Source organism: Somniosus microcephalus, chromosome 1, assembly GCF_052327205.1.
Source record: "Somniosus microcephalus isolate GS21.2 chromosome 1, FLI_Smic_1.0, whole genome shotgun sequence".
Classification (NCBI taxonomy): domain Eukaryota; kingdom Metazoa; phylum Chordata; class Chondrichthyes; order Squaliformes; family Somniosidae; genus Somniosus; species Somniosus microcephalus.
In genome coordinates, this window is record NC_140987.1 from 403,458,626 (window position 1) to 403,485,075 (window position 26,450).

The 26,450-nt window shown below is 46.0% G+C and overlaps 1 protein-coding gene across 8 annotated transcripts in view; it reads right to left on the minus strand.

The window, feature by feature from the left end:
• The window catches only part of LOC147125152 (uncharacterized), a 131,539-nt gene extending 105,604 nt beyond the window's left edge, over positions 1–25,935 (minus strand). For all 8 annotated transcript variants that reach the window (XR_015079672.1, XM_085998263.1, XM_085998234.1 and 5 more), the window contains exon 1: positions 25,846–25,935. The gene's annotated coding sequence lies outside the window, so the exon portion shown is untranslated. The remainder of the gene's footprint in view (positions 1–25,845) is intronic.
• Between the last annotated feature and the right edge of the window lie 515 nt (positions 25,936–26,450).

Here is a 26,450-nt window from a genome sequence, read left to right on the forward strand (position 1 = left end):
TTTCTCTACATTGTAGTTCCTGCGCCTAAGTCCAGAGTACAGAATCTAAGGGGCGAGTGGGTCGAACCACTCAAGGTTTACTGTGCAAGAGAGAGAGGCCTCTAGAGAGAGAAACCTCTGGGAAACCTCTCGAGGAACGAAACCCCTTACACACATGATGCTCCTTCCCTGCCCGCCACATGTGAATTGCGGCAGGTGTGGGGCCTGGGACTCAGACGATGTCCCTCTGGTTCACCCTTCTTGGAGCCGCTATGGTGAACATGGTGAAGGAAGCGATGCAGTACTGGCATGGAGGGAACAGGCTTTGTAGAAGCCTGCTCTCCTTAGCAACATCTACTGAAGTCCCCAGCCTCAGCCGAGGCGTTCGCTGAGACATACACTTTGATCAGTGTCCCTTTAGGGTCTCCGCTGCAGAAACATTGGGATTCTCCTCTTCACACTGGCGGACACCCTCTTGGCAGCAGGAATCACACCTAGACCCTGACGTAATTCTCTGATGATCGCTGATCCAGCGGAATGGCTTGGGGTTGGGGCAGAACTCCAGAAGTGTTCTAGCCATTGACTGTTGCTAAGGTAAGGTTCCATAAGTGCCAGATGCCTCTGGTATCTTGTTCCAGTCGCCATTCTTCATGTTGAACTTCTATACTATGTCATCAGTCTATTTTATGTGGAGGGCATCACAGCTGAGCTTTCACATGCATATTTTCCAGCTGGAGGTCACTGGATACGATCAGGAATGGGCAGTCTGACTGATTCTCTTTTCTTAGTCTGGGGCATTGAGACCAGTTATACCACACCAGTGCTTGCCTTGTTAAGATCAAATAACACTGGGACCAACCATTACCTCTGCCCCTATTTATTTTCACATGGCAGCTGTTGATGATTCTGCCATTCACATTTACACCTCATCTAGCCTCATCTTTTGTTTCTTAACTTGTCCCATTACCATCTCCTTTTGCCTTGCACCAACATCCCTTTTGTCTTTTAACCTCTCCTGCCTTCTACCCTATCACAGACTTTCCCTTTTGTTCTTCCTCCCCTCCGCCCTTTCTGTGCCCCTGCACTTGCTTAAAACTCTGTAACATCTCTAACTTTTTCCAGTTCTGACAAAAGGTCATCGATCTGAAACGTTGGGGTCGATTTTCAGTGTGCCGTGGAGTCAGGATTGGAAGCGTGCGGTGGGTTAAATTCCCGAATTCGGGGGTCCCGACACCATCCCGCCCAAAACCTGCCTCCATGTAAGTTTCAAAGGAGGCAGGTACCCGCCCCGCACTGGGACCCGCCGACCCGAGGCGGGAAGGGATTAGTGCCAATTAACAGGCAGTTTTTAGCCTAATCCCTATTTTTAATGTTGAAGTGTGGGATTCCCGACGGCTCCAAACCACGCCAAGTTAGAGGAGTCGGGCCGTCGAGTTGAAGGACTTGGAGGGGTCGAGATGTCAGTGTTCAGGTGAGTGATGGGTGCATGAGTGCAAAGGTAAGTGTGTTTGGTGTGTCTAAAGTGTGTAAAGAAGTTTAAATTACCTGTACTTACCTTTACAGCCTTTCTTCCTCTAGGTTTCGGGAGTCCATCATTCAGCCGGCACAGAAAGCAGAATGGCTGTGATCTGTCAAAAGTGACAGCCTGCAGCTTTCAGAGCCGGTGAGATTTTTAACTGTGTCTGTGGAGAAGGACTCAGGTTAGAAGTAAGACTGTCAGTGTTTGGCAGCTTCAAACAGCTGTGAAACACTGATATTTCATCTGTCAACACGTCTTGACAGATGAAATTTCAGTCTGTGCCGTCACCTGTTGCCGGGTGGCCCTTAATTGGCCTGCTGAGCCCGCTGGGTGGGCTCAACAAGGTCAATCAAGTTAAAATCACGTGGATTGGCCGCATCTCAATGGAGGCGGGACTACAACCCTGAAAGTTGTAGTCCCGCCTCCCCCGACTTCTGAATGAAAATCACTCCCGTTACCTCTGTTTCTCTCTGCACAGATGCTGCCTGACCTGCTGAGTATTTCCAGCATTTTCTGTTTGTATTTCAGAATTCCAGCATCCGCAGTATTTTGCTTTTGCCCTCATTGAACCTGTTGTACTAGGTTGCCCTCTTTCCCAGTACTTCCTGTTTGAAGCCTTGAGCTGAGCTTGAAACTCTAAGTCCAAGTCTGCTTATTTTATATTGAAAATACTTCATTAATATGTGCACACCCATATGATCTTTACCTTTACCTTGGATTGAAAGTAAGATGGAGTCTGTATGTAAAATAATGCAGTCTGTTCATTTTTTATGTCGAATACACTTTTACAGAATATAAATGGGCTCACATGTGAGGGGCACATGATTTCAGAAAGCTTCAAATAAAACAACCCTCAGAGCCTTGCGCTGCTGGGAATACAAACAGCAGCATCATTAGAAGTGAACTGGCGCATCATGCACAATAATCAATCATCTGGACCATGATTTTTTTATGACATCATATTACTATAAGTGAGCTTCTGACATTACACGTAAAGGGTAGAAAACACAACCAGAGCAGCTGGTGAAGAATATATAAGAGGATCATTAGAGCTCTGAGAGTTGGCGAGGGAGGGTGTTTCGCCCCTTTAGCATCTTGCTGTTCAACTGGGTAAAATATAGAAACATCTAGGGCCCAGAAATTCGGGTCCCCACGGGTGAGTACGCGCTCGGTACTCACGCGTAGGCCCAATGAAAGTGCTGGTTTCGTGCATGCACTGTGCATGCGCGGGAAACCGGAACTTCCGTTCCCTTAAAGGAAGGGGATCACAGGTCGAACGCGTGCGCCGGAGAGGCAGCGCGTGCGCCTGGAACTTCTGTTTTTTTTGCAGCTTTCTCTGGGAGGCTAAGTCTCCAGGAGTTACACTTTTAAAAAGCAGTCGCAAGGCCGGCTTTTAACAAGGTAAGTGGTGAATTAAGTTAAATTAAAACATTTTTTCCACAGGTTTATTATTTTTAAATACTTTAAAGAAAGGTAAGTTTATTTTTAGCCCCGTTAGAAACTGTAATTAATTTTTTCAAAAATTTAAATTATTGTCTAAAATAGTTATTTTATGTAATTTATAGTTATTTTAAAAATGTGATTAAAAAAAAAAATTATTTGAAGTTTTAGTTATGTTTTGGTGCTGATTTGTATTTATAGTTTTGACAGGGGATGCTTCGAACTAACTGCGCCCCTGGGATACGCAAGCACTGTGCGCCGGCAATTAGAGGAGGCCCAGGATCGGAATACCACGCGGGCCCACAGCACAACGGCCGGTGCAGTAGGTAAGTGCAGGTCGGAGGCTTGCATCCGCGGGAAGACTCCGACCTGAATTTCTGGGCCAAGGTGATTTCTAAAAGACAGACATTCCTGGTGGTGCACAATTCTGATGGGAATGGTGTGCTGTGGCAGATCCACCAGCTCTTAGTGCACGGTCATTCTTACTAGAAATTCTCTGGATTTGAATTAATTTTCTATTAATGGCGAGTTTGCACGACCAAAGTAGAGCTTCATGCTTCAGGAGCAGATATAAGGAATTCCGATGCAGAGTTAAGTGAGCTCCATGGAACTTTCCATTCATTCATTTTAATGGCAGAGAATCATGTGGGGCCTGGTAATCCTCCTAGCCAAGTTCCTGGGGCACGAAGATCTATGACAAGGACATGAATTTGTAAACTGTACCCTCTTATTGCATGCAGCAGCTATTTAAAAAGGTTTGAACAGTCGTTTAATGGGCAATATTGTGGGTTTAGGAAGAAGCTGCTAGGAAGTGAAGGCACAGACTAAATTCAAATGGAATACTCAACAGTTTACACTTTACGGATGCAACATTTGAGGTCCTGCAAATTGAAGCAGGGAGAAGGTTAGATACCCTGTTTGGCACTTCAGGGCAGCCTTCCAGAGAAGAGCTGTACAAAATTCTTGGCAAGAGATTTCAGACAAGGTAAATACTGTATTCAACACCCAGAGGACGAGACCAAATAATCAGCAAGTTAACAGACCTCAGGAAAAAGTTTTCAGCATTTTCTGTCTTTAATTCAGCTTTTTATTCTAAGTAGCTGTCCCAAATATTTCCTCAGAATCTGTTACTCTTTCATTGCTGCCACAAAAATAACATCTCAGCTAACTTTTACCACACTTTGAATACTTAACGTGCGTGGCCATACTACAGGGGGACACAAACTGAAGTTGCAACTTACAAGTGCAACTCTTGCCACAGTAACACCTTAAAAATTTGCTGATGATACAAAGCTAGGTGGCAGTGTCAGTTGTGAAGAGGATGTGAAGAGGCTTCAAGGGGATCTTGACAGGCTCAGTGAGTTTTTTTTAATTTGTTTTTATGGGATCAGGGCGTCGCTGGCAATGCCAGCATTTATTGCCCATCCCTAGTTGCCCTCAAGAAGGTGGTGGTGAGCCGCCTTCTTGAACCGCTGCAGTCCATGTGGTGATGGTACTCCCACAGTGCTGTTAGGTAGGGAGTTCTAGGATGTTGACCCAGCGACGATGAAGGATCAGCGATATGCTTCTAAGTCAGGATGGTGTGTGACTTGGAGGGGAACTTGCAGGTGGTGGTGTTCCCATGCGCATGCTGCACTTGTCCTTCTTGGTGGAAGAGGTTGTGGGTTTGGGAGGTGCTACTGAAGAAGCCTTGGCGAGTTGCTGCAGTGCATCTTGTAGATGTTACACACTGCAGCCACGGTATGCCGGTGGTGGAGGGAGTGAATGTTTAAGGTGGTGGATGGGGTGCCAATCAAGCGGGCTGCTTTGTCCTGGATGGTGTCGAGCTTCTTGAGTGTTGTTGGAGCTGCACTCATCCAAGCAAGTGGAGAGTATTCCATCACATTCCTTACTTGTGCCTTGTAGATGGTGGAAAGGCTTTGGGGAGTCAGGAGGTAAGACACTCGCCGCAGAATACCTAGCCTCTGACCTGCTGTTGTTGCCACAGTATTTATGTGGCTGGTCCAGTTAAGTTTCTGGTTAATGGTAACCCCCAGGATGTTGATAGTGGGGGATTTGGCGATGGTAATGCCATTGAATGTCATGGGGAGGTGGTTAGACTCTTGCTTGTTGGAGATAGTCATTGCCTGGCACTTCTGTGGCGCGAATGTTACCTGCCACTTATCAGCCCAAGCCTGAACGTTGTCCAGGTCGTGTTGCTTGCGGGCATGGACTGCTTCATTATCTGTGGAGTTGCAAATGGCACTGAACACTGTGCAGTCATCAGTGAACATCCCCATTTCTGACCTTATGTTGGAGGGAAGATCATTGATGAAGCAGCTGAAGATGTTTGGGCCTAGGACACTGCCCTGAGGAACTCCTGCAGCCATGTCCTGGGGCTGTGATGATTGACCTTCAACCACCACAACCATCTTCCTTTGTGCTAGATATGACTCCAGCCAGTGGAGCATTTTCCCCCTGATTCCCATTGACTTCAGTTTTACTAGGGCTCCTTGATGCCAGACTCGGTCAAATGCTACCTTGATGTCAAGGGCAGTCACTCTCACCTCACCTCACCTCTGCAATTCAGCTCCTTTGTCCATGTTTGGACCAAGGCTGTAATGAGGTTGGGAGCTGAGTGATCTTGGCAGAACTCAAACTGGGCATCAGTGAGCAGGTTATTGGTGAGTAAGTGCCATTTGATAGCACTGTGGGCGAGAACATGGCAGATGGAATATAATGTGGATAAATGCGAAGTTATCCACTTTGGTAGAAAAAACAGAAAGGCAGAGTATTTCCTAAATGGTGAAAGATTGGGGAATGCAGATGCTCAAAGAGACCTGGGTGTCCTTGTACATGAGTCACTGAAAGTGAATGTGCAAGCCATTAGGAAGGAAATGGTATGCTGACCTTCATTACAAGAGGATTTGAATACAGGAGTAAAGAAGTCTTACTCCAATTATATAGGGCCTTGGTGAGACCACACCTGGAGTACTGTGTACACTTTTGGTCTCCTTACCTAAGGAAGGATATACTTGCCATAGAGGGAGTGCTATGAAGGTTCACGGGATTGATTCCTGGGATGGCGGGACTGTCATATGAGAAGAGATTGAGTAAACTAGGCCTGTATTCTCTTGAATTTAGAAGAATGAGAGGGGATCTCATTGAAGCATACAAAATTATTACAGGGCTTGATAGGGTGGATGCTGGTAGAATGTTTCCCTTGGCTGGGGAGTCTAGAACCAGGGGCCACAGCCTCAGGATAAAGGGTAGTCCATTCAGGACTGAAATGAGAAGAAATTTCTTCAAACAGAGGGTGGTGAATCTTTGGAATTCTCTACCCCAGAGGGCTGTGGAGGTTCAGTCATTGGGTATATTCAAAACAGAAGTCGATAGATTTCTGACTAGTAAGGGCATCAAGGGATATGGCGATAGGGTCGGTGAATGGAGTTGTCGCAGAAGATCAGCCATGATCTCATTGAATGACGGAGCAGGCTCGAAGGGCCGAATGGCCTACTCCTGCTCCTATTTCTTATGTTCTTATGTTCTAAAAAGGCTTTGCACAAAAAATCTTTCCATCAAAACCTAGCTACATGAGTTTTTTCTGCAAAAATGGTGACAGGACAGCAAAGGATGAGCATTAATGATAGTTGAGAATGTGGAGAAGTGTTGGTGAAGAGGTTTTGGGCCAAAATACAGCAGCCATGTGGACAGGAGGGTTTCTTAAAAGGGAAGCTCAGACACTTAGCTGAATGTCTAATGTATTAATGCCTGGTACGCCAGTCTTCCAGGCTGCACTGTTGTTTCAGCAATGACATCTTCTTGGTCAGTGGCTGCAACCTGCCTTGGCTTTAATTGTTAATGGACCTTCACCTCCTTTTCGCATTGCAAAATTATGCAGCATGCAGCAGACATAATTATGGATTGAATGAGTGAGAAAATAAGTAATGAGAAGCAAAGGATATGATATGGCATATGCTTGGGAAGGCTTCCAAATTCAGCTTTCCTCACTCCTTATATTGCCTCCAGACCCTTAAATTTAATGGCCCTTTTCCTCATAAGGAGTCAAAAGCATGTTTTATGATCCATGTTCTGTCTGCAAGCAATGCCTCCTGTTATATGCTGCCTTCTTCTGCAAACAGATATGAAAGAAACATAGAATCATAGAAAATTGCAGCACAGAAGGGGGCCAATCGGCCCATCTTGCCCGTGCTGGCTCTTTGAAGAAGCAGTCATACTTAGTCCCACATCCCCTCTTTTTGTCTGTAACCCTGTAAGTTCCCCATCTTCAAGTATCCGTCCAACTGACTTTTAAAATTATTTTTGGAATCAACTTCCACCACCTTTTCAAGTAGAGCGTTCCAGATCCCAACAGCTCTGAGTGAAAACATTTCTCCTCATCTTCCCTCTATATCTACTGCCAATGATTTTAAATCTATGGCCTCTCGTTATTGACCCACTCGCCAGAAGGAACAGCCTTTCTCTAGGTACGCTATCAAATCCCCTCATCATCTTGAAAACCTCTATTAGGTCACATCTTAACCTTCTCTGTTCCAAGGAGAACAGTCCTAACTTTTCCAACCTCTCCTCATAACTGAAGTCCCTCATCCCTGGTAATATCCTGGTAAACCTCCTCTAAGGCCTTTATATCTTTCCTGAAGTGTGGTGCCAGAATTGTCCACAATACTCCAGCCTAACCAGTGATTTATAAAGTTCTCTTTGTTTTTATATTCTATGCCTCTATTTATAAACCCAAATAACCCATATGTTTTTAACCACATTATAAACTTGCCCTGTCACCTTTAAGGATTTGTGTATATGGACACCAAGGTCTCTCTGCTCATCTACACTTTTCAAAATTGTGCCATTTATAGTACACTGTCTTTCCAAATTAATCCTCCCAGAGTGCATCACTTCATACTTCTCTGCATTGAAGTTGATCTGCCGTGCTTCTGCCCATTTCACCATCCTGACGTCTACAACTATCCTCATCATGATCTACTACTTTGCCAAGTTTCGGATCATCTGCAAATTTTATAATGCTGCTTTCTACACCCGAGTCTGGGTTGTTTATAAAAATTAGAAAGAGTAATGGACCCAAAACTGACCCTTGCGGAACACCACTGCAAACCACCTCCAGGTCTGAAATACATCCATCCACCACCATCTTCTGCTTCCCATCACTGAGCCAATTCCATATCCATACTACCACATTCCCCTTAATTCTATGGACTTCCATCTTCTTAACAAGCCTCCTGTGTGGCACATTGTCAAATGCCTTCCAAAAGTTCATATATACACAACATCTACTACACTACCTTGATCAACCTTCACTTGTTACCTCATCAAAGAATTCAATCAAGTTAGTCAAGCACGATTTGCCTTTAAAAAAATCCATTCTGGTGCTCCTTGATTAACCATGCCTTTCCAAATGAATGCTTATTTTGTACATGATAATGGTTTCCAATAATATCCCCACCACCAATGTTAGGGTGACTGGCCTGTAGTTCCCTAGTTTATCCCTTTCCCCTTTCTTGAATAATGGTATGACATTAGCAACCCTCCAGTCCTCTGGCATTACTCCTGTGTCCAAAGAGGATTGAAAGATTGTGACCAATGCCTCTGCTATTTCCATCTTTGCTTCTTTCAACAACTTAGGATGCATTCCATCCGGACCAGGTGACTTACGAACTTTCAGTAATACTAATCATTTTAGTACATCTTCTCTATTTATTATTAACCTATCCATAACTTCCCTCTCCTCTTTTGGTGTAGCCTTCACATCATCCACTTCCTTTGTGAAGACAGCGTGGTGAATTATAATCCTAGCCCCTTTGGGACTATCCTGGATCAGGCGTACTTCTCAAGCCTTCACTCTCAACTTAAGGTTGAGGTAGCCAAATCCTAAAGACACTGAATAGGTCGGGGGGTCTGGTCTATCTCTCCCCAAAGGAAAGGGACAAACTGAGAATGTTACCGTCCTCCATTTAGCGTTTTTAGCAAGTTCCAGCCAGATTATAATGGCCCAGAACTTGGTGTCGGGGGCTTGCCGCGCGTGCAAGCCCCCGATGTGCACTTACCCGGCGCGCCAACATCTGAAACCTGGCCCGCAGTGGATTTCCTGTCAGTGGCCTGGTTCAGATGTCGGCGCACTATGCTAACCTGACCCAGCGGCGTAGTTAGTGCGATGTGCCGGCTGGGATCAGGTGAGCACTGTTCAGCCAATCAGGGGAGGGGAAACTTCATTCATAAGTTTGAGAGTAAGAACTGTCAAACTCATGAAAAGTACTGCACCCCAAAACACTACTTAAACTTTAAATAAAATTTAAAAAAACATCCCAATCATTAAATTAAGTATAAATAAGTTAAAAAAAAAAATTTAAACAATAATTTTTTTTTTGAAAAAAATAAATTTTTAATAAAAAGGGTCTAAAACTAAACTTACCTTATTATAGATTCTTTAAAATAATAAACCTGTGGAAAAAAAAATTCTAAATTGCACTAAAACACCACTTACCTGTAAAAATAAATACTTACGTGTGCTTTTTACAAGCGTAAAGACCGGAGGCCTTTACACATGCGCAAATCCCCCAAAACAGAGGAAATCCAAGACGCATGCGCTGCCCCCTACAGCGCACGCGCTAGCCTCTTCACCTCTTGGGTTAGAGAAGAGGAAATACCGGTTTTCAGCGCATGCGCTGTGCATGCTGAAAACAGGCATTTCCTCCGGCCAGACGCGTGAGTACCCCTTCCGTACTCACGCGTTTGGGGAAGAATTACTGCCCCAATGTCCCGGATATTGTAAGGGTCTGGGGGCCTCTCCTCAGTAATATACCTCTTCACCAAAGAGTGTACGGAGATGTGGTTCACGAGTTAGTGATACAGAAGACTATGGGTGACAATATAAATTCTAAACTATACAGAGGTTTCTTGAAGAAACAACCTGCAATTTACAGCTGGTGAGACCGTCAATCGCAACATTAACAGTTCTTAAAAAGATAAAAAATATAATCTTTCTAGTAGAGAATCTAACCTTTGAATCTAAATTTTGTTACAGTAGAACAGTTCTTAAAATTATTTAAGCAGGATATCAAGGTAGTTTTTACCTTAAATCCCCGAGTAGTAGAAGACTATAGAGTTGGCGAGATGTCTCCTTCCCATTCAATGGGAGGATCCAGCTCACCTTGCTCTGATAGCCGAGAGACGCTCCAGCGTATCGAAGTGAATCTAAAAAACCTAATCTGAACTCTCAGTATTTATGCTATTCTGTCCCGATTGCTTCATCTTGGCTGCGAGCGCTCTTGTTGATCAAATTAATCAAAGTTCTTGTTGATCAACTTGGTCATAATTCTTGTTGATCAAATTAATCAAAATTAGTCATGATTCAGCTGACTGCTGTATTCATCTCACTGCTGTATTCAGCATATGTCTATTGTAAAAGGTTATCAAACGATTGTCCCTCAGGGCCAAATTCCTTCACACCCCCCTCTTGACTAGCATGAGTGCGAGTAGCAAGGGCAGGTTTCGGACAATACTTATCAAACAAGGTTTCAAGAGTACATTGAACAATATCAATTTCGTGAGATTTACAATAGTCTAAGCATGTGCTGCAGCAAAGTTCCTCTAAATTATCCCAAGTCCAATGTTTAGCCTCATTTCATATTGGACAGAATTTTGAAGAATGATGGGCAGGAATGAAATCCGTAGAGGTGAGCCATTCAGGTGAGTCAAGGAGACGTTACAGTGTCTGATGAGCTGGCTGAAGTTTGACATGCTGAGCAATGTCCCAAAAGATTAGCAATCGATAGTTGGATCCGGTCGATAAAGTGGAGGGTTCAACTGGTGGAAGATGAGTTTTGAACGTCCGTGTGTAGACTTACAAAATCAATTTGCCGGTGGACGTTAGAAAGGGTAAATCGTGATGGGGAGCACAAGGCCGTGTGCTCATTCAAATGTCTCCACCATCCTTTCTGAGGACCCTTATATTTGATTAAAGGAGTGCAGCGGCAGTGCTTGCAAACTGTGCAAAGGCCATTGAGCTATAATTTTTTAGTCAAAGTTTTTGCACCCCTTAGAGTGGATGCCAAAGTAATCCAATTTTTGGAAACAATATGAAAGTTATAATACAAAAGTAAGATACTGCGGATCCTGGAATCTGAAACAAAAACAGAAAATGCTGGAAACCTCAGCAGGTCAGGCAGCACCCGTGGAGACGTAGGTTATCATTTTAGAACCAAGATGAGGATCACGATCCCAATCACAATGAGTACTGGAATGATGTATGAGAAGACACCAAGAATAGTATCAGTGATACAATCAATAGCAGATTTAATAACAGAAGCTAACCCTGGCATTGCCTCTATAATAGATTGACCTATAGCCTTAAGCCAATCTGGGGCTTGCCAAATATTATCCAATTCAATTTGCGACAGCAGGTGTTGTGTCCTTTTAATAGTATCCTCGGCTGAGTAATTGGTAAAGGTAAGAATCAGTTCCAAGAATCATTGCTAAGTTTGATAGGTGTATAAATAATACTAGGGGCATAAGAATTCCTAGATCTCGAGGATTTAATATATTGGAGTGTGTCCACAACAGGTGACATATTTAGAGGGTGTTATCATCCAAGTGCCTGTGTCCAGTCCTCAGTCGGAACACCTGGAAGCCGTAATGACCGCATAGGATCCATTCCCCAAAGAGAAATGTCGCCAGTAATCCGGTCTAATGGGTGTAGAGGTGATAGGGCAGTTTGCCTTATCTGAACCTTTTCCGCATTGCTTAAATTTTTCCCATTTATTACAGATAAGGAACCCCTGATTAGTGCATTCCTCCGCATGAAGAAAATCATATATCACGGAGGTGGAATTAGGCTCCAAGCATGGATGGGCCATCCGGTCATATGGATATTGAACCATTACCAAGACTCTGAATGATCCTGAGGTCTTAATGAGGCCTCAGTGAAGGATTTTCCACTGCTTGTAATAGATTTCCATCTGTCTTATCAATGGGATTGTAAGGAGGATATGCAGTCTCCATTTGATAAATTCAGCGAGCCAAACAGTATCTCCGAGTAGGGTTCTCTCGCTGGGAAGGGAACTAATATTGTGAAGTATGGCATGAGATGTGAGTCTAGCAAGGGCTTCCTCTCTTATGGTATTGAGTCCAAGGTAATTGAGGAAAGGATTTCTATACCATTACCATTATTAGACTGGAGTTTTAAAAGTGACATGTGAATAGCTGTCATAAGGCTATTGAGTCTGATGCCCTCGTCTGCAGAGAGGAGCTCTTGGTGGATAGTTCTAGATTTCTAGAGCTTAATGAAATCCGCAATCTTCTTAAAGCTGTGATCTTGATCTCTGTTCCATTGATCCAGCATGAGGACAGATTCTGCTAGCAGCAGAGAAGACTGTTGGAGTGAGTGGGTGTTCATCGACGTAGAACATTTCTTGCGACGTCGGGAAGAGTCACTTGATTTGATGAAGTCCGCAAAAGACTGATTTTAAGGTACTACCGCTGTATAAACATCCAACTGTTATATCGGGAGAGAAGTATTATCAAACTTTTCTCCAAACGATGATGAACCATTATAGAGGTTAGGTTTGATAGAATCTGTTCGATTCTGAATCGGTAAGGTTCTGTTGGCATAAACCAATATTTTTTGTAGTTTACTCTTGACTGTATCCCAGCCGACATCCTTACACCAGGAGTAAAGTGAATAAACTCTGATGCCAGAGAATTCTGACGTGTCCTGGGTAGAAATGTCATTGGGAACTTGATTATCTTTATAATAGGTGTATGTCCCATTGGAGGATAACTTTGCGATACAAAGAAGATTCTTTCCTGCGTGTTTTCCCTTGTGCCATCGTATTTGGCCAAGGTTATAATGAATGGGTCCGTCACAATCGTTACCACCCATCCAGATGTGAGTCAATTTAAACCTAGAAAAGTGTATGATCTCCTCACGTCTGCAGAAAACCGCATAGTGTGAGATGTTTAAGTAATAAGACATTTCTGGCATTACACATGCATTGTCCGCATCCGGAAGGTTTTTAACAAGGAATTGTCCGGTACCATTGGAATTCCAATCTTGGGGCAGGCAAGAGCTATCTTGTCGTTTGACGAATTGGGATTTTTTATCTTGCAGTCATCAACGAGCATTTAATTGATCTCATCCATTCTGTCATAGCCTCAGATATTCTTAAAGGAGTTAGAATAACATTTTGAGGAACAAAATATTGTTGAATTGGAAGGAAATCCTCCATCAACAGGGAGTAAAATCATGGGTTTGTCGGTGTGCCAGAGGCGGAATGATGGAGCTGAATTAGAAGGGACATATTGCCGAATAGGGGAAGTGGATCCAAACACACCTGATTCTTGGGGTGATTCATAATGATTCCACATCATTCCCTTATAGGAATATGTCTGTGTCTGTGAAGATGTCGTAGTCATGGAGAAAGCAGTGGTCGGAGATGTAGACGGGGGATGTTTTCCAATCCCGTCGGTCTGAGGATATCTTTTTTGCTTACCCAAATCAATGAAGTAGCAGTGTCCCACCTGCTCAAAACATTGCTCATGTTTTGTCTTTTCCCCAGGATCTCCAGCTGACATCTGGAAAGTTGAGTTTTCTCTTCAAAGATTCCTCATGGCTGCGTTGAGTCTTCTAACTAGCTCATTTTCCTTTTGAACTGATTTAATTTCAAGTCTTAGCTAATATTATGGTGTCCAACTCGTCTTGTGTGGGCTGATAAACAGAGCCATGTGGTAACACAAGTGGTTGAGGTTGCGGTATTGAAATAATGCCAAAAGGAAGTGGAACCTTGGTAAGGGTGGACATGTCGTTATGAGTTGTCGTAGAATGACACTTTCTAGAAACAGTCGGAGAATTTGTGGTAGAGTTTGCACTGTTGTCGTGGGAAGGATGGTCTTGAAACAAGTCTTCTGTCTTTCGAGTTTGGATATGGGCACCATATTTAATTACAGTCCATAGGGTGGTAATTAATCCTACAAGTAGAAGGATAAGTAAAGCTGAAGTAAAACAAAAGCACCTCAGCCTCTTTTTCAGTCGAGGGTTAGTCTTATCATCAGGAGACTTTGTTTTACTTTTTCCTCTTACGGGCCTTGCCAGAAGCTTGGTTGATTCCTTCTTCTCCTGCAGTGTTTTCTTCCTTCGTTGTAGTAACTTGTTGGTCTTTACCCGTTTTGGTTGTGGTTTCTTGCGAGACCAATTTCTGAGGCGTTGCCAAGCACTGTGTGGAGGAGGATGAGTCGGTGACACTGTCCGGCTGACTGTCGTCAGTTCGATCACTTCCGTTTCCGGTTTTGTGTTCCAAGCTGGGTCTTGGAAGACAATGTACGACTGCACCTTGTACTGTTCCTCCATTCTGGTATCCCTCAGGACACCTCTTCAGATTGTCTGTGGAGACAGTTTTAAGAGTTTGCTTGCCATTCGGCTGATTAGTGAGTATTTCTACAGTCCTTTCATTAATAACTGAATGTATTTGAACAGGTTTTTTCCTCTTAGGCCTTAAACCAGGTCTTTGCTCGAACTTCCTTTCCTGAACCCATTCCCCTGCTAAGGGTTGCTATGCATTGTTGGTCAATTATTTTTGCCTATTTGTCTCCCTTATCCTCTGATCGATCTTATGTATCTCATCTGTTTTTTCTTGTTTTAAATCTAACTGTTGCTGTCAGGTCAAGGAGTCAGAGAGTGTAGAGGCAATGAAAGAACTATGGGTAAGCGGTGTATGCATCTCAACCCCATACATTAAATAATATGGAGTTTTAGGGGACACTGTCCCTGATGCAGCTGTGGGCACATTATTAAGTGATGGTTGCAATTCCAGTATGACGGTGGTCCACTTATTTCCCCTAATTCTCAACACAGTGTGATCAATAACTGTTTTACTTTCCGGTTTTTACGTTCCACCAGTCCCGCCGATTGCAGATGATGTGGTGTCCTGTGCTCCAACTCAATTCCCCTTTGTTCACAATAGTCTTTGAAGACCTTAGAAACAAAGGCTCCACCGTGATCAAATTGTAGGACTTTGGGTGCACCAGCTACAGTAATAATATCAGTAATAGCATTGACGAGTGCGTTTACCGAAACAGTTTTAGTGGGGACCAACCAGCAGAAAGAAGGGCATCCATCAACACAAACGAGAACATGTTTGTATCCCAATGATGGGGGAAGTGGTCCAACGAAATCAATAAATAATTTTTCCATTGGCTTAGTAGGCTTCACAGGAGCCAATGGTGGTGGCTTAATAAGTGATGACTTATTAGTTAAATTGCACGGCTCACAATTAACCACGTATGTTTTACATGCTTTAAGCATGCCTGGCCACCAATACATGGAGTCAATTTGCAGAGTGTTGTTCTGGTACCACAATGTGCTTGACCTATGCCCTCATGAGTTTCTTTTACAAGCTGTTCTTGTTTGTGACTCGGGGGTACTTTTTGGTTTCCCTTGGGCAACTTAACTAGCACAATACCAGTAGGGGTTTCCGAGTAAAAGTACTTTGATGGATATCCTGGTGGATTCTCTTTTGTTGAGTCCAATAGCTGAATCAGTTCCTCATCCTGATTAGCTGCCCTTTCTGCCCTAGTGATAAAACTAATTTTGACAGACCCCCTCCTAAGGGGGTGTCATGTAGACCGAACATTTCGCTTGTTCGTTTGCAAGACTGTTGCCCTTCGAGTGTACTGTCCCAGTGGTATGCCCGTTTACATGAATTACCTGACAATTTTGTTTCTTCGTCCTCAAACGGAGAATGTCTTCCCACAACGACTTATGTTTTATGGGTTTACCCTTATGATTGGTAAAGTTTGTTTGTTCCCAGAACACTAGGTCCTGGTTATATCCTGTTTTACAATAGTCGCTATCTGTATAGATTAATGTGGGTTTAATGGGGTCTGCCTTTTCTAAAGCATACCATAGTGCTGCTGCTTCAGCATATTGTGCTGTCTTATGGCCAAGGGGTATGGACAGTAATTCTTCTGGATAAAAGAATAGGAATCTCAAAAAATCCCTACTACTATCCCCATCCGAGCTGAAGATTGTTGGGATGTCCCTTTTTTAGTTGTCATTGACGACCCATCACAGTAAATGACTTGATGGTATTCTGTAAGTGGCCTCATAGGCATTTGTTTGATTCCTTCCTCCGTATCATCATCCTCCATAATGGGGAGATGCTCGAAGTCCATTTCCGAGGATAGGAATTTAAAAATGAGTGTAAGATCATTCAAGAACGATGCCCATTTATCATATCGGATCTGGGTGGCTCTTTTTTCAATCAGAGGCCATCCTCAGTACTGATCTCAAGTCAGGAATCTCAGTATAGACGGTAATGGGGTATTTCCTTTGAAGGGTTCTTGCCTTAATGAGGCATTGGACTACTATAGTCATGACTCTTTCTTTTTTTACGTGCCTCCTTTCAACATTGGAGAAGTTATAAGAATGGAACTGAACGGGTGCCGTGCTCTTTTCATTGTAAAAAACAGCAACTGCCACTTTAGGTGATGTCCTGAGGTGAATATTAAGGGGGACGTGCAAGTCCCTTTGTTCCAGGTCTATGGCCTTCTGTACCTCTCGACATAATTGTTGCAGTTTTGAGTAATCGTCTGGTGAAAATATGAATGGTCCTTTTGCCGCTGTAGCATACAGCAGGGCTGAGAGCTCGGCAAAGGTTGGTGTAAAGGATTGAGCAAAATTCAGGAGTCCTAAACTTGCTTGTAGGTTTTTCAGAGTTTTAGGATATTGAATGGTGGCCAATTTCTCTTTATAAAATGGAATTAATCCTCTACTGCTTCTGATTATTCGTAGGCCCAGAAAATCTACCTCCTCCCTAACTAGTTGACTCTTTTTGATGTTGATTAGGTACCCAACAGTGGTAAGTCTGGATAAAACACTATCAATGGCTTTCAACTGTTCTTGGAGATCATTGTGTGAAAGATTTATATCATCCACATAAGAGCTGATGATGGGTAGGTCTTTTAAAAGATCAATGATGTGAGCAGAAGAGAAGACGGGGCTGTTTTGAAATCCCTGGGGCAATCTGGTCCAACAGTACTGATACCCATCAAGTCCAGTCATTGCTGTTTTTGGCCAGTCTTTTCGATTGGATGTGACCAAAAGCCATTGGCTAGATCAATACAAGATTTATATTTCTCCCTCTTGATTCCAGAGAGAAGGGCTGTAGAATTCTGCTGTTGTGCAGTATGTGAGGCCATCACCTTATTTAAGGCTGTATAATCGACTACTAATCTTCACCTCCCATCTGGTTTGGCAACACCAAAGAATGGTGAATTGGTTCTAGATCCCATTTTTACTAGGACACCTTGTTCTTCTAGTTCTTTGAGGGTGTTGAGGAGATTCAATTTCCCCTTGTGGTCCTGGATAGTCCACTGTTTTTTGGGTTTGTGCCAGCCGGCATCAAGTGAGTGGGGTTTGATGTCTACCTTGCCACACTGATTTGGATGGCGTTGCAGGTAAGGGTAGTACCTACTAATGAGTTGTTCTGGAAGGTCTTTTTCTCCCCCCTCTAAGCACGTTTGGTCAAGTGGTGTCTGAATGTGTTTTTGCCTGTCATCCTGGTCTGTGGATGCCTCTACAAGCCTGGTTGAGATTTTAAGGTAATGTATTATGTCTACATAGAAACATAGAAGATAGGAGCAGGAGTAGGCCATTCGGCCCTGCTCCGCCATTCAATGAGATCATGGCTGATCATCCAAACTCAGTACCCTGTCCCTGCCTTCTCCCCATATCCCTTGATCCCTTTAGCCTTAAGAAATATATCTAACTCTTTCTTGAATATACTTAATGAACTGGCCTCCACCGCCCTCTGTGGCAGAGAATTCCACAGGTTCACCACTCTCTGGGTGAAGAAATTCCTCCTCATTTCAGTCCTAAATGGCTTACCCCTTATCCTTAGACTATGACCCCTGGTTCTGGACTCCCCGGCCATCAGAAACATCCTTCCTGCATCAAGTCTGTCCAGGCCTGACAGAATTTTATAGGTTTCGATGAGATCCTCTCTCAATCTTCTAAACTCCAGTGAGTATAAGCCCAATCGACACAATCTCTCCTCATACGTCATTCCTGCCATCCCAGGTATCAGCCTGGTGAATCTTCGCTGCACTCCTTCCATGGCAAGAACGTCCTTCCTCAGGTAAGGCGACCAAAACTGCACACAATACTCAAGGTGTGGTCTCACCAAGGCCCTGTACAACTGCAGCAAGACATCCTTGTTCTTGTACTCGAACCCTCTTGCTACGAAGGCCAACATACCATTTGCCTTCTTAACCGCCTGCTGCACCTGCATGCTTACCTTCAATGACTGGTGCACAAGAACACCCAGGTCTCTTTGCACTTCCCCTTCTCCCAATCTATTGCCATTCAAATAATAATCTGCCTTCCTGTTTTTGCCACCAAAGTGGATAACCTCACATTTATCCACATTATAGTGCATTTGCCAGGTTTCTGCCCAATCACCCAACCTGTCCAAATCGTACTGGAGTTTCACGACATCCTCCTCACAGCATACCCTCCCACCCAGCTTTGTGTCATCTGCAAATTTGGAGATATTACATCCAATTCCCTCGTCTAGATCATTAATATATATTGTGAACAGCTGGGGTCCTAGGACCGATCCTTGCGGTACCCCACTAGTCACTGCCTGCCACTCGGAAAATGACCCGTTTATTCCAACTCTTTGCTTTCTGTCCGCCAACCAGTTCTCTATCCAATCAATACCTTGCCCCCAATCCCATGCGCCTTAATTTTGCACGCTAATCTCTTATGCGGGACCTTATCGAAAGCCTTCTGAAAGTCCAAATACACCACATCCACTGGTTCTCCCTTATCTATTTTACCAGTTACATCCTCAAAAAATTCCAGTAGATTAGTCAAGCATGATTTACCTTTTGTAAATCCATGTTGACTTTGTCCGATCCAGTCACTGCTTTCCAAGTGCTCTGCTATTACATCTTTTATAATGGACTCTAGCATTTTCCCCACTACCGATGTCAAGCTTACCGGTCTATAATTCCCCGCCTTTTCTCTACCACCTTTTTTGAATAGTGGGGTAACATTAGCTACCCGCCAATCCATGGGTACCGTTCCAGAGTCTATCGAGTTCTGGAAGATGACCAGCAATGCAACTAATATTTCTAGGGCCACTTCCTTAAGTACCCTGGGATGTAGATTATCAGGCCCTGGGGATTTATCGGCCTTCAGTCCCATCAATTTTCCTAACACCATTTCCCTACAAATACTGATTTCTTTCAGTTCCACCCTTTCATCAGACCCTATGTTCCCCGGCATCTCTGGGAGGTTATTTGTGTCCTCCTTTGTGAAGACAGAACCAAAATATGTAATTTGTTGGTCTGCCATTTCTTTGTTCCCCATTATAAATTCCCCCGATTCTGACTGCAAGGGACCTACGCTTGACTTCACCAATCTTTTTCTCTTCACATATCTATAAAAGCTTTTACAGTCAGTTTTTATGTTCCCTGCAAGCTTACTCATATTCTATTTTCCCTTTCTTAATTAATCCCTTTGTCCTCCTTTGTTGAATCCTAAACTGCTCCCAATCCTCAGGATTATTGCTTTTTCTGGCCAATTTATATGCCCTCCCCTTGGACCTTATGCTATCCCTAATTTCCCTTGTTTCTGATTGTCGTTCGACATTATCCCATCTCTGTTGGTTATCTAGATAACTGTATAGAGCACCCTCACAGGCTAGTTTGAGGGTGGTATTTTGGTATTGGTTGGCTAGGCAATCATGGACAATGTCCCGGTTATCCTGTGTGAGTATTCTGCCCAGTCTATAGGCAGCTACCAACCCTTTAGTTTTGGCCGCATTGGTGAGTAGTTCCTTGATGGAACCCATTACACGTCCTCCCGGAGTTGCCGCAAGAACATGGGCATATATTTGAATCCAGTTGTTACACTGTTTAATGGGGGAACTAAGTCTGGACTTAATATCATTTGTAGGAGTTGCCTTAGATGTTGGGCATTCCAGCCTTGGCAACAGGTTTGTAACTTACCAAGGTTGGTTAGAATCTAGCTGTTTTTTTCCTGGTTGGTGTTTCCAGGTCTACCACACATGGTGTATATAGAGCTTAGGTTTACCTGACCTAGGGGCAAAATGTGTGGTTGCTGTGGTTGGCCTACTGGTCCAGCAAGTCCTGCACCTCCAGCATTGGCATAAGCTTGAGCTAGTGCCTGTCTGCATTGGTTATAATGGATTCTGAGTTGTCTATAGACTTCTTGAAGATTCTGTTCATTTATTTCATTATGAGCTTGCCACCTTATCCAGAATCCATGGCCCCCGGGAACATATGCTGCTCCGGGTCCTACGATTCGGCCATGGTTTCCTCCACCTTGTTGGGCGCCGTTCATTTTCCCTCCCAATTGTGCGGGTGTGCACCTTATCATTAATGAATTTTGTGGGTTTGGAGTATTTGTTTGATTATCCCCTGGTTGTGGGGATCAACATCAATTGTGCCATGGGTTCTAATGGCTCCATCGGCATCAAAGCCTTCTATTTCAAAAACTATTACTTGATCTTGTGGAGGTATAGAGATAGGATTATTTCCTCTAACAAAGCAATCGTTTGAATTTCCCAATGGAAAGACTCGGCCAATTCCAACAGGGTTTGCCATTTTGTCAGGATCTAAGTTAGTCAAACACAATGGCCTGGAAATTCAGTATAGCCACTTTTGGGGCGCTAAAGTCGGGCGGCCGCAAAAGTTTGCGCCCGGCGCAAAGTCGCGCCCCCTTCGCCGATATTCAGTCGCATCGCCCCAAGAGGTTGCTGCTGCGCTAAAACAGGCGATGCACGACTATCTTTAGGTGCTAAGCCGGCGGTGCTGAGCGATACCCCCGAGGCCGGGCGCAGCGCAGGTGCGGCGAGTTCTTGATTGACGGCAGACACTCTGGCGCCGGTCAGCTCTTAAAGGGGGAGGGTCGATTTGTTTGCCTGCCACGCCCTGCACACTGCAGCCCTCAACCTAGGCCTGACCACTTCAGCTCCACCTGCACAACGCCCAGGGCAATGGAGAAGGCCAGGGAGAGAGCGCAGCGCTTGAGCGACGGTGACCTGAGGCTGCTGGTTGGCAGAGTGGAGCGCAGGCGCCATGTTCTGTTCCCAGAAGGTAGCAAGAGGCCGCTGCCCAGTGCCTACCGGAAAGCCTGGAGGGAGGTCTCCAACAGGGTGTGTTCCAACAGCGTGGTTGCCAGGACTCCTGTGCAATGCCGGAAGAAGTTCAACGACCTCACTCGGGTTGTCAGGGTGAGTCCCCTTTCCAGTGTCCTCCTCATCCCTGCATGTGCACCTCACTTTATGGGCAAAGGGACCTGAAAGCCCTAATGGCCAGCCCTCATCCAGCAGCTATGGGACTGGCATGCAAATCACTTGCACATTCAGCACGTTACACACTGTACAAGCTATTCGACCATGGGAGGCATTGCAGACAAGATCAGGGCTACACACTGTCAGGGCCAGTCCACCATGGGAGGCATTGCAGTCAAGATCAGGGCTTCACACTGTACAAGCTATTCGACCATGGGAGGCAGTGCAGACAAGATCAGGGCTTCACACTGTACTTAGAGGCCGTCCTTTCTCTTGCAGGCCAAGGTGGCGCACAGTCGGCGCAACCGAACTGAGACCGGGGGAGGCCGTCCTGACCTCAAAGAGCTCTCCGACCTCGACCAGCGTGTGGAGCGCATTATAGCAGGCCGGCTGATTGGCCCCGTCACCAGTGGAGATGCCGACCCTGTTCTGGGCACCAATGGTAAGGGCATCACCTTTTTGACCTCTCTCGTTCCACTTGCGCCTCAGATCAGCATCCTTTGCCACTGTCCGACCAATGCAGTGAATGGCAGCACTCATGCCTCCCTCGCTGCCGCCCTGTCCTCACTCTAAAGCTACTCTTGTGCCTTCCTGCTTTCAGATGGTGAATCGCCAGGTGAGGAGGCGGGCCCTCAAGCTGCCACTGTCAGCCCTTCGGAAGACGAGGAGGAGGAAGAGGAAGCCGGCCCATCAGTGCCACCCTCAGCCGCGCCAGCCCATGGCGATGTAGGGGACACGTCTTCCCTGGAGGGGAGCCGGGGGGAAGGGTCGGAGGAGAGTGAAGCTCCGGGGCCCAGCGGCCTGCAGCAACGCGGGAGGGGTGGGGAAGCTCGGCGGACTTCTCCCCAGAGGGTGAGTGTGGCCTCCAGTCCTGCGACGGTCAGCGCAGAGGAGGTGCGCCTCCCAGAGGAAATGGCCATCCAGGCTGAGCGCAGGCACACTGAGCTCATGGCTGCAGTGGCAAGGATGCCTGACTCCATAAAGTCTCTGTCAAGGAGCAATTCGGAGCAGCACAGGCCAGGAGTCTGCAACAATTCAGTGCCGCACAGGCCAGGAGTCTGGAACAATTCAGTGCAGCACAGGCCAGGGGTCTGCAGGACTTCGCGGCAGCACAGTCGGCTTCTAGCCAAGTGCTCAGTCGTGCCGTCCATTCACTGGCTGGTGTCATGCGGACACAGACCAGGGCCACACGGGCACTAACTGCTGCCACCCTCGCTGGATCAGCCAGGCATCGCCAGGGCACTCGCCGCGCAGCAGCAGCCCAGCAGTCTGTTCTTCAGCTGTTTGCTGCGCATGCTGCAGTGCTGGCCCGTGCGAGTGCCAATGTCTCAGGCGACCAGCGAGCACCTGCGATCTGCAAGGTTGCCACCATTCCTGCAGCCGACACTGCCACTCCGCCATTGCAGCTGCCACGAGCTGCTGGACAGACTGCTGCCGCCCAGCCAGAGTTGGAGCAGTCAGCAGCCGGCCACTCCAAGGCCAGAGCTGGTGCAGGCCGACCCCCCAAGGGCATCTGCCGTCTCGCCATCTGCCCCTCAGCAGCCTTCCCCCAGCCTTGTTGCAGCCACTGGGCTCCCATTGAGGAGGAGCAGCAGGGCGGGCAGGGGCCAGGCAAGGATGCGCAAGGCATCGCCCTCGCAGGGCAAAAAGTAGAGGTATGCACAAATGCCTGGTGTTTGTTGTAAGGCCGAGACTGGTGCAGTTGTTTTTGTGTAAGGCCGAGACTGGTGTCTTTCTTTCTTTTTGTAAGGCCGAGACTGGTGTCTTTCTTTCTTTTTGTAAGGCCGAGACTGGTAGTTTTGTGTTTTTGGAGGGGGCTTCTCCACATGAGCATGTAATGTGGGAAGGGCAGAGGTTTTCAATAAATTATTGTTGTTAAATTGCAGTGTGCATGGTTTTTTGGTTAAGTCCTGGTTGCCCTGCTCGGCTGAGGGCTTGTGGAGCGGCTACATTCATCTGCTGACATTGGCACAAGCCATTCCCTGAGCGGGGGCCTAGAACCGACATTCAATAAGCTGGCGATGTGCGGCCCTTGCACTTTGTGCCTCCCTCCTGTGCTGGTCCTCCTCCTCCTGAGGTGGTCCTCCAATCTCTGGTGGCAGTGCCTGAGTCCTGCGGATAGCCAGGTTGTGCAGCATGCAGCAAACGACCACGAAATGGGAGACTCGCTCCGGCGAATACTGTAGGGCTCCACCGGAATGATCCAGACAGCGGAACCGTTGCTTCAGGACGCCGATTGTTTGTTCGATGATGTTCCTGGTCGCTTGATGGCTCTCGTTGTATCCCTCTTCAGCAGGGGTGCTGGGCTCACGGAGCGGGGTCATCAGCCAGGTACACAAAGGATAGCCTTTGTCCCCGATAAGCCATCCTCGTGTGTGAGGCTGTGCCTGGAACATGTCAGCCACAGAAGTCTGTCGCAGGATGAAGGCATCATGGCTGCTGCCTGGAAAGCGGGCATTGACAGCTAGGATGAGCTGCCTGTGGTCACACACCAGCTGGACGTTGAGCGAATGGTAGCCCTTCCGGTTGCGGTAATCCTCGGCATTCTCCAGAGGTGCCCGCAAAGCCACATGCGTGCAGTCAATGGCGCCCTGCACCATGGGGAAGCCCGCGAATGCTGCAAAGCCCATTGCACGCTGTTGCTGCTTGGCAAGGGCCATGGAGAAGGAGATGAACTGACGTCTCCTTTTGAAAAGGGCATTGGTCACCTGGCAGATGCAGCAATGCACGGCGAACTGGGAGATGTTGGCAATGTCCCCAGTAGCGGATTGGAAGGAGCCGGTGGCATAGAAGTTGAGAGCCACCGTCACCTTCACTTCCACCGACAGAGACGTCCTGCTCCTCAGCTGTGGCTGCAGATCACCGCCAAGCAGCTGGCAGATCTCTGTGACCACGTCCCTTCTGAATCGCAGCCTCCGAACACACTGCTCCTCAGACATGTTGAGATAGGAGGACTGCTGGCGGTATACCCTGGGTGGGTAAGGCCTCCTTTCCCGACGCCTGTTGCCCCCTCTCCGTCTAGCCAGGGCTGCCACTCTCTCACGGCGTCTGTGAGCCCTTTGGATGTAATTGAGAAAGCCAGCGTTAACACCCATTGCAGCCCCCATAATATGCTGGCAAACAATGAGATGTCAATGAAGGCAAAGACTAGTGGAAAGCTGTGGCCTGAAGCCACAAGTACCTGTCCGAGTGTTGGGCCAAAGCAGAAAGCTCTCTACCTTGGTCTCTCTCCAAAGATCCATTTCACAAGAAGGAGTGCTGCGAAATGGCAGCCTTTTATAGTGCAGGAGGAGTGCCCTTTAGTTTGCGCCCCCCGCGCCCCGCATCGGCTGAGCACCGTTCCACTCTAACAGTCGCTAGGGGCGCCAGGCGCACAATGGGGCGGCGCGACTGAAGTTCCGGTTGGGGGCGCACAAAGGGCGTTGCATGAGGAAATGACGTCATGATCTGCGCGCGCAGCTGAGCGCGCGCAAAGACTTTGCGCCGCCGCTAAATCTCTAGTGAAGTTGGGGCGAGGCGCAGATCGCGCTGCGCCCGGGCGCTAGCCGCCTAGCGCCCGACATCTACTCCTCCTAAGGCGCTAACGGCTGGCGCAACCAACTGAATTTCTAGGCCAATTTGCCTTAAAAACAATCCATTCTGGCGCTCCTTGCTTAACCCATGCCTTTCCAAATGAATGTTTATTTTGTACATGATAATGGTTTCCAATAATATCCCCACCACCAATGTTAGGGTGACTGGCCTGTAGTTCCCTAGTTTATCTCTCTCCCCTTTCTTGAATAATGGTATGACATTAGCAACCCTCCAGTCCTCTGGCATTACTCCTGTATCCAATGAGGATTGAAAGATTGTGACCAATGCCTCTACTATTTCCATCTTTGCTTCTTTCAACAACTTAGGATGCATTCCAGGTGACTTACGAACTTTCAGTAATATTAATCTTTTTAGTACATCTTCTCTATTTATTATTAACCTGTCCATAACTTCCCTCTCCTCTTTTGGTGTAATGGTCACATCATCCACTTCCTTTGTGAAGACAGTGTGGTGAATTATAATCCTAGCCCCTTTGGGGCTATCCTGGATCAGGCGTACTTCTCAGGTCTTCACTCTCAACTTAAGGTTGAGGTAGCCAAATCCTAAAGACACTGAATGGGTCTGAAGGTCTGGTCTATCTCTGCCCAAAGGAAAGGGACAAACTGAGAATGTTACCTTCCTCCAGATAGCGTTTTTAGCAAGTTCCAGCCAGGTTATAATGTCCCGGATATTGTAAGGGTCCGGGGGTCTCTCCTCAGTAATGTACCTCTTCGCCAAAGAGTACGGAGATGTGGTTCACGAGTTAGTGATACAGAAGACTATGAGAGACAATATAAATTCTAAACTATACAGAGGTTTATTGAAGAAACAACCTGCAATTTACAGCTGGTGAGACCGTCAATCGCAACATTAATAGTTCTTAAAAAGATAAAAAATAATCTTTCTAGTAGAGAATCTAACCTTTGAATCCAAATTTTGTTACAATAGAACAGGTCTTAAAATTATTTAAGCAGGATATCCATCAATTATCAAGGTAGTTTTTACCTTAAATCCCGAGTAGTAGAAGACTATAGAGTTGGCAAGATGTCTCCTTCCTATTCAAGGTGGGGATCCAGCTTAGCTCAGCATCAGCCAAGCTCCAGCGAATCTAAAAAACCTAATCTGAGCTCTCAGTATTTATGCTATTCTTTCCCGGTTGCTTCAACTTGGCAGCGAGCGCTCTTGTTGATCAAATTAATCAAAGCTCTTGTTGATCAAATTAATCAAAATTAGTCATGATTCAGCTGACTGCTGTTTCAACATATGTCTATTGTAAAAAGTTATCAAACGATTATCAAGGGTAGGTACCCTTTGACCCTTTGATCCCTCAAGGCCAAATTCCTTGACAACAGATGCAAAGTACTCATTTAATACTTCAGCCATGTCCTCTGCCTTTACATGAAGATTTCCTTTTGGGTTCTTAATAGGCGTAACTTTTTCTCTAACAAACTGCTTACACTTTATGGGCTAGAAATTCAGTGGGCTTTGCGCCCAGTTACCGCCCAAATAGGGTTTCTGCGCCAGTGTAAGAGGGTGCGCTGATATTCAGTGCTGCGGTAATGGCGGCGGTAGCCGGTAGCGCTGCGCCGACACCGATGACGTCATCGGTG